Source organism: Tachypleus tridentatus, chromosome 5 (assembly GCF_004210375.1).
Source record: "Tachypleus tridentatus isolate NWPU-2018 chromosome 5, ASM421037v1, whole genome shotgun sequence".
NCBI classification, from domain to species: Eukaryota; Metazoa; Arthropoda; class Merostomata; order Xiphosura; family Limulidae; genus Tachypleus; species Tachypleus tridentatus.
The window spans coordinates 40,563,850-40,571,506 of NC_134829.1; positions in this window are offsets into that span (position 1 = coordinate 40,563,850).

The window sequence follows — 7,657 nt, forward strand, 5'->3', positions numbered from 1 at the left end:
TCAGTTGATCGTTGTCCAGTTGTTTAGATTATTTTTTTTTGTGTGTGAGAGGTCGTTTTGTGTTTAGAAATATTAACATTTTCAACTGAAGTTCTTGTATCTTTATTTACTTGATCCATTTTTGCTCTCTCTAAAAACCATGAATATTGGCATATTTAATGTAACAGGGTTTATAATCGTTCGTTATCAAACTCTTGCTGTTTGTTTCTTTTGATAGAAAAATTCAATGTGAAAATCCTCTATAAAAAACACACTCTCAAAATACTCGTAAATAGAGCATAATAGGCTAAAGTTGAAAACTTATATTATACAATCTGAGGTGCCCGGGTTATGAAGTTTAAAAAATGTGGGGGTGGATTTTATGATAAAGAACACGAAAATGATACCTTTCACATAATTTATTTATGATATAACATATTACTGCAGTGTTCATTATTACTTTACCAAATGTTTTGTACAAGCGTTTAGAGCTCAGTATTTCTATACTTAAAACACTGACTGGTCAGGATTACTTTGGAGAAAGAGGTAGCGGAAAAGTCATAGCGGTAGGGATACTTTCTCTTACCATCTTTCAACACTCACTTCTCAATGTCCTTCACATTTTTCACGTGAGTTATTTAGTAGACGGTCATTGGCTACAGAAGTGTCTTACGGACCGAAGTCGAATGGTTGCTCCAAAACTATCCTTTCATAGAGTTTGGTCCAGTGACCTAGGAATTGTTAAATAACGGACACACAGATATATTATGATAGGTAGGCAAACAACGATTTATTAGCATAAGTAGAACTTTTGCTGATGGTGGAACATAACATTCCTGAAGAAAACAGATCAATGATCTGTCGAGTACAATCCACAACCAATAAAAGATTCATATGTACTTATATATCGTTGTTTGCCTATCTATTATCATATTTGCATAATGTTTCCTTGCTCGTGTATTTATACTTACATATTGACTCGAAATTATCATATTATTAGTGCTATTCAACGACTCTTTCAAATACTTAATTTGAAACATTTCCTAAAATATATTTAAAAACGGATGGTATGAATAGAGAAAGCACCATGTAAAGGAACGAACAACGTTTCGACCTACTTCGCTCCTCTATATCGTGCTTTCTCTATCCATACCAGCCGTTTTTAAATATATGATTCTCTACAAGTGGGTTCTCTCGTCATCACGGATTTCCTAAAATAATACAAGTAAAGTTTAAACATAATATAATCAAAATTAGATTGCGAAAATGAACTGATCTAATACACTGAAAACTAAAAACGTTTGTTAACTGTTTGTCTCATAATTATTGAGTTTGAAGAACCTTTTACATTTATAACTTTTCATTTGAGGGTGTGATTTATTTATGGATTATGCGTGTCAAATCTAGTAAATACTTACTACAGCCTCGATCACATATAGATCTACTTTCAAATGTATAAACTTTTCGACATAAGCTCCGAAACAAATGTAGGCCTAACGTAATTATAAACTTACTTACAGGACTTTCTCTATAATAGATCGAATAACTGGATAGACATGATAATTCTAGTTACTAACAATGAACTGAATCACTCACTGATTACCCTAGGAATATTCGATGATTAATTATTTATTAACTGTTCATTCATTACACACTGATTCAGTTTTTAGCTTTATTTATACCACACTCACTTTCAACTCACGAACCAAAGTTTCACATCATAAACATCTGTATTAAAACACTGAAAATGCTTGTTTTTGTTTGTTTTTTGGAATATCACTCAAAGCTACTCGAGGGCTATCTGTGCTAGCCATCCCTAATTTAGCAGTGTAAGACCTGGATGGAAGGCAGCTAGTCATCACCACCCACTGCCAACTCTTGCGCTACTCTTTTAGTAACGAATAGTGGGATTGACCGCACATTATAACGCCCCCACGGCTGGAATGGGTGCGAGGGGATTCGAACCCGCGACCCTCAAATTACGAGTCGAACGCCCGCCTGGCCCGCCGCCTCATCATCACTAATATTTAGCTTGTTCTTGTCTCGTCGAATACTTGATTTCATCATCACAGTTATAACGCCCCCACGAGTCTATCTGGCGAAGCGCGTTTTTGAGACAATGGGTCGCGAATCATTAATTTTTGTCGCCCGTTGAGACAGCAGTAAGCTTGCAGATTTACAACACTAAAACCAGCGGTTTGATTTCCCTCGGTGGACACAGCAGATGGCCTACTGTGGCTTTGCTATAAGAAAAACACTTATGAATCTTTAGATTTACTGTCTGGACACGTTAACTGCTAACTTAATATATATTGTTATTGTGAATATTTTCTCACAGTAGCGAGCTACGAAGATAATTAATGAAATAAGTTATAAAAGTATGAAATGACTTTGATATACATTTAATACGTTTTCAAAGGAAAAACAGAATGTAGTAAAAATCGATCAGTTTGAAAGAACTTTCATGATGAAAGTTACTTTAATTGAAATTAATAAAAACATTCAAAATTCATGATACGTCTAACGATTTTATAACGTATGGTAAAGGTATATTTAATTTATAATTGTTTTTATTGTTTTTCCTGCTTAATGTAAACAAAATTATGTTTAATGTTTTATGTTGTTGTTATTTTTTTTAATTAAAGTGGCTGTAACATGATTTTGTGGTCAGTGTGCTGTGACTGTGAATCTGAGGGCTCATAGTTCGTGGTTTCTTATCGTCGAAATGTGTGCGTTGCACATTGGGACTTAAGTTAGTTTACAATGTTATGAGGACGATTAAATTACACTATTTGATCACACAAGAGTAGTACAATAGTTCGTGGTAGGTATTGTTGTTGGTTGCTTTCCCTCCATTGTCAAGCACACAGTTAAGTAATATCTTATTTGTCCACCACCCAATGTAGGTATCGAAACCCGATGTCCAGCGTCATAAGCCTTTACACTCACCACTGAGACACTGAAAGAGTCTCTATCAATTCAAACTTAGGAATGGTTATACGAAGATATTCCTTTGTATAACTTTGAGCGAACATTCATAAATAAATAAAAAGTTGCGCTTACCTATTAAGATTATCAGTATTGCAAACTAGAGTCAAACTCCCAACTGATTTGCTAAAAACAAAACAGACTTACAAGCTAGACAATGAATACTGCATTGAACCTTGTACACCATCAATTCTTCTTTTCAGTTTCACAAATTATATAAATAGCTTATCTCTGTTAAACATGCTAACCAAACTGTTTAAAGCATCTCCTCTTAAGTCACTAAATAAAAGAAGAAATGTTTTCAGGTGAAGAGATGTAAATATTGACGATAAATTTATTCCAAACGATATATTATATACATACGCACTATTTTCAAAGCCATTTATCGTTTTCAATTAAAACAAAACTCTCCGCCGCTTAATAGAATATTTTACGAGTTATTTAAGTGTTAAATTAACTTCATTGCAAAAATATTACCAATAACGATGGGTACAAATGTTATTACTCGACATTTGTACACAATCTAGTTCTCACAAATCTCTGTACGACCTTCCTTTTCACAAACAATTAATTTTTCTTTACGGTAGATTTCATTTGTTTGGTTGTTTTTTTGAAATTCGCACAAAGCTACTTGAGGGTTATCTGCGCTAGCCGTTCCTAATTTAGCAGTGTAAGACTAGAGGGAAGGCAGCTAGTCATCACCACCCACCTCCAACTTTTGGGCTACTCTTTTACCACCGAATAGTTGGATTGACCGTAACATTATAACGCCCCCACGGCTGAAAATGGCGAGCATGTTTGGCACGACGGGGATACGAACCGTGACCCTCGGATTACGAGTCGAACGCCTTAACACACTTGGCCATGCTGGGCCCCAATTTATGAATATTCAGCGAGAAAAGATTCTCAGCTTTCGACGCTCCAATGCATCTTCTAAAAAATGCGGTTTTATCTTGTCCTTTATTCACTTCTATCTACTTAAACTGTATCAGAATCTTGTAAGTAATTTGCGAAAATGTTAGTTTTTGGTTATACATTATATTTTGTAAATCTACGACCCTCAGACTACGAGTCGCACGCCTTAACACGCTTGGCCATGCCGGGCCTAGATAGATTTCGTCACAGAGACCTTGAATTATATTGGTTTAACAGTAGATGGGCCTAATTCTGAATGTGTATTTGTTTTATGTTTAAATAGTTTATTTTGTTGGTGCAAATGATATTAACATATTACTAAATTAATTGGCATGGCCAGGTAGTTAAGGCACTCGACTCGTAATCCGAGGGTCGGGGTTCGAATTCCCTTCACACCAAATAAGCTCGCCCTTTCAGCCGTGGGGGCGTTATAATGTTAGATCTATCCCGCTATTCGTTGGTAAAAAAGTAGCCCAAGAGTTGACGGTGAATGGTGATGACTAACTATCTTCCCTCTGGTCTTACACTTCTAACTTTGGGAGGGCTAGTGCAAATAACCATCGTGTAGCTTTGCGCGAAATTTACAACTAAATTAGTTTACGTTTTCCAATGATTATATCAAATTGACTAACTGTTTAGGAAAATCTGTTTTTATTTAGCTGACACTTTACTAACTCCATAGTTTGAATTGTTACATTTCATAAGAAGCCCAAATTTTACCAATTTTTTTTCAGCCTGCCACCTGTCTGCTCACAAAATAAGGAAATTCATCTACTGAAGTTAGAGCTAGAAAGATATAATAGCCTACGTTTGACTGCTGTTGTTTCTCATATAGCTGGTGATAAAAACGAAGCGATATTTGGCCAATCCTAAACTATAGTTATATGAAGGCCCGGCATGGCCAGGTGGGTTAAGGCGTTCGACTCGTAATTTTAGGGTCGCGGGTTCGAATCCCGGTCGCACCAAATATGCTTGCCCCTTCAGCCGTGGGGGTTATTTTAATGTGACAATCAATCCCACTATTCGTTGGTAAAATAGTAGCCCAAGAGTTGGTGGTGGGTGGTGATGACTAGCTGCCTTTCCTCTAGTCTTACACTACTAAATTAGGGACGGCTAGTGCAAATAGCCCTCGTGTAGCTTTGCGCGAAATTCAAATCAAACAAACAAGTTATAGGAAATAGAGTTGTGATTGGCTCAATCATCTAAATCTTCTTTGCATATAATTCGATGAAATATATCTTTGCTATAGCTTTAATAACTTGTATTTGTGTCAAATAAATATGTCAAAAAGCAGCAAAAGTTCACAAAATAACAATAATTAGAAACATCTAATTGCTTTTAATAGGCACGCAATTACAGATGCTCTCAAGAGGTTCAGCAAGGTCCAGCCCAGTTCTATCTTTACAACGCTAAAATCAGGGGTTTCGACTCCCATCAATAGGCTCAGCAGATAGCCCGATGTGGCTTTGCTGCAAAAAAGAAAACACACATACGCACTCTATCTTTTGAAGCCTCTGGCTTTAATAAAAATAAAAATTGAATTGTTTGTTTGTCTGTTTTAGAATTTCGCGCAAAGCTACACGAGGGCTATCTGCGCTATAATATTTGATAATACATGAAAACTAATTTAGATAATCATTAGCCCAAAGGAAAAGTGAACCATAATTTTAATATATTTATTCAACATACATTTATTAACATATAATAAATGCTTTTCTAATCTTTTTCTATGCATAAAAACAAGTTGCGAAACTTGATAAATGTAAAAAATAATAACAACAGATACCTAAATATGAGACCTCCCTTGACCTCGAGGTCAGTCTAAATCCTTCCCCCTCTAATTGATCTTACCCATTTCAAACTTACGAACAATATAAAGTTCCGAATCAGATATTTTTGAAATAATATATTTATTTGTGTAGAACGCTGCATAGAAACAGATCTATTATTATACAAGTAACCATTTCAGAAGTTTATGTTTATATATATTATTTGGTTAAAGAAGACGATACATCATTTCCAAAGCTGTAATTTATAATTGTTTTTTTCTCGAATTTTTATACAAATCTTTACTGAACAGTAATCCCATTTTCATGGATCTGCTCTGGAGTTCTAGGATTGATTACTCTTAAATAGTTTTCGTTTTTTAATTTATTCTTGCTAATTCCAGGATCCTAGATTTTCTACGGACAGTACAAAAAGAAACTTACGTGAAGCTTGTACATAGATAAAAAAAGTTATTAATATATTTAGGGTTAACATTTGACTCAGAAACAAAATTTGTATTTGAGACACAGAATTTGCATGAACATTTGATATAACGTTAAATGATTATCGACATACTTACAAATTCGCTAAAACCGATCCATGGGAACATGTTGAAATCATGTTAATAATTTTACTGTAGGATTTTGTACTAAGTTATTGTACCGACATTTCTCCCTATAGGAGCTCATCACCTTTGTGTAATGTATGATTAACAAACCACTAGAAGTTCAAAGTGTAATGGTTATATCGACAATGAACACTTTTACTGAAGTACAAAACTACAAGATAGAAATGAATATTTAGTGGAATAATGAATTATTATTAATTATGCTTGTCATAAAATTCTTTAGGCCTAGTATATTTCTTATCATAAAATACTTTAGGCCTAGTATATTTCTTATCATAAAATTCTTTAGGCCTAGTATATTTCTTATCATAAAATACTTTAGGCCTAGTATATTTCTTATCATAAAATTCTTTAGGCCTAGTATATTTCTTATCATACTAGATAGAGGAGTTGCCAAATGTTTGTTCAAAAGATGTTTTAATTTTTGATCAGTAAAGCTGATTACGGTATGTTGTTGTTTTGAATTAAACACAAAGCTACACAATGGGCTATCTGTGCTCTGCCCAACCACGAGCTTCGAAACCCGGATTTTAGCGTTGTGAGTCCCCAAACATACCGCTGAGCCACTGGGGGGCGAATTACGGTATAAAATATACATTACATGGGTGAAAGTATGTGGAACCTTCTTCAATTAGTGGGTTCAGCTATTTTAGCAACACCCATTGCTAACAGGTGCATACAATCAAGCATACTGCCATGCAATTTTCATAGACAAATACTGGCAGTAGAATGGGTCGTACTGAAAAGCTCAGTGATTTTCAACTTGGCACTGTCATTGGATGCCACCTTTCCAACAAGTTAGTTCGTCAAATTTCTGCCCTGTTAGAGTTGGCCCGGTCAACTTTGATTGATGTTATTGTAAAATAGAAACGTCTAGGAGCAACAACAGCTCAGCCACGAAGCGGTAGGTCACACAAGCTCACAGAACGAAACCGTCGAGTACTGAAGCGCGTAGCGCGTAAAAATCATTTGTCCACAGTTGCAACACTCACTAACAAGTTTCAAACTGCTTCTGGAAGTAACGTCAGCCCAAGAACTGTTTGTCGGGAGCTTCATATAATGGGTTTCCATGGCTGAACAGCTGCACACAAGACTAAAATCACCATGCACAATGCCAAGTGTCAGGTGGAGTGGTGTAAAGTACACTGCCATTGGATTCTGGAGCAGTAGAAATGCGTTCTCTGGAATAAATCACGCTTCACTATCTGGTAGTCTGACGGACGAGTCTGGATTTTGCGGATGCCAGGAGAACGCTACCTGCCTGAATTCGTAATGCCTACTGTAAAGTTTTGTAGAGGAGGAATAATGGTCTGGGGCTGTTTTTTTCATAGTTTGGGACAGGCTCTTTAGTTCTAGTGAAGGAAAATCTTAATGCTACAG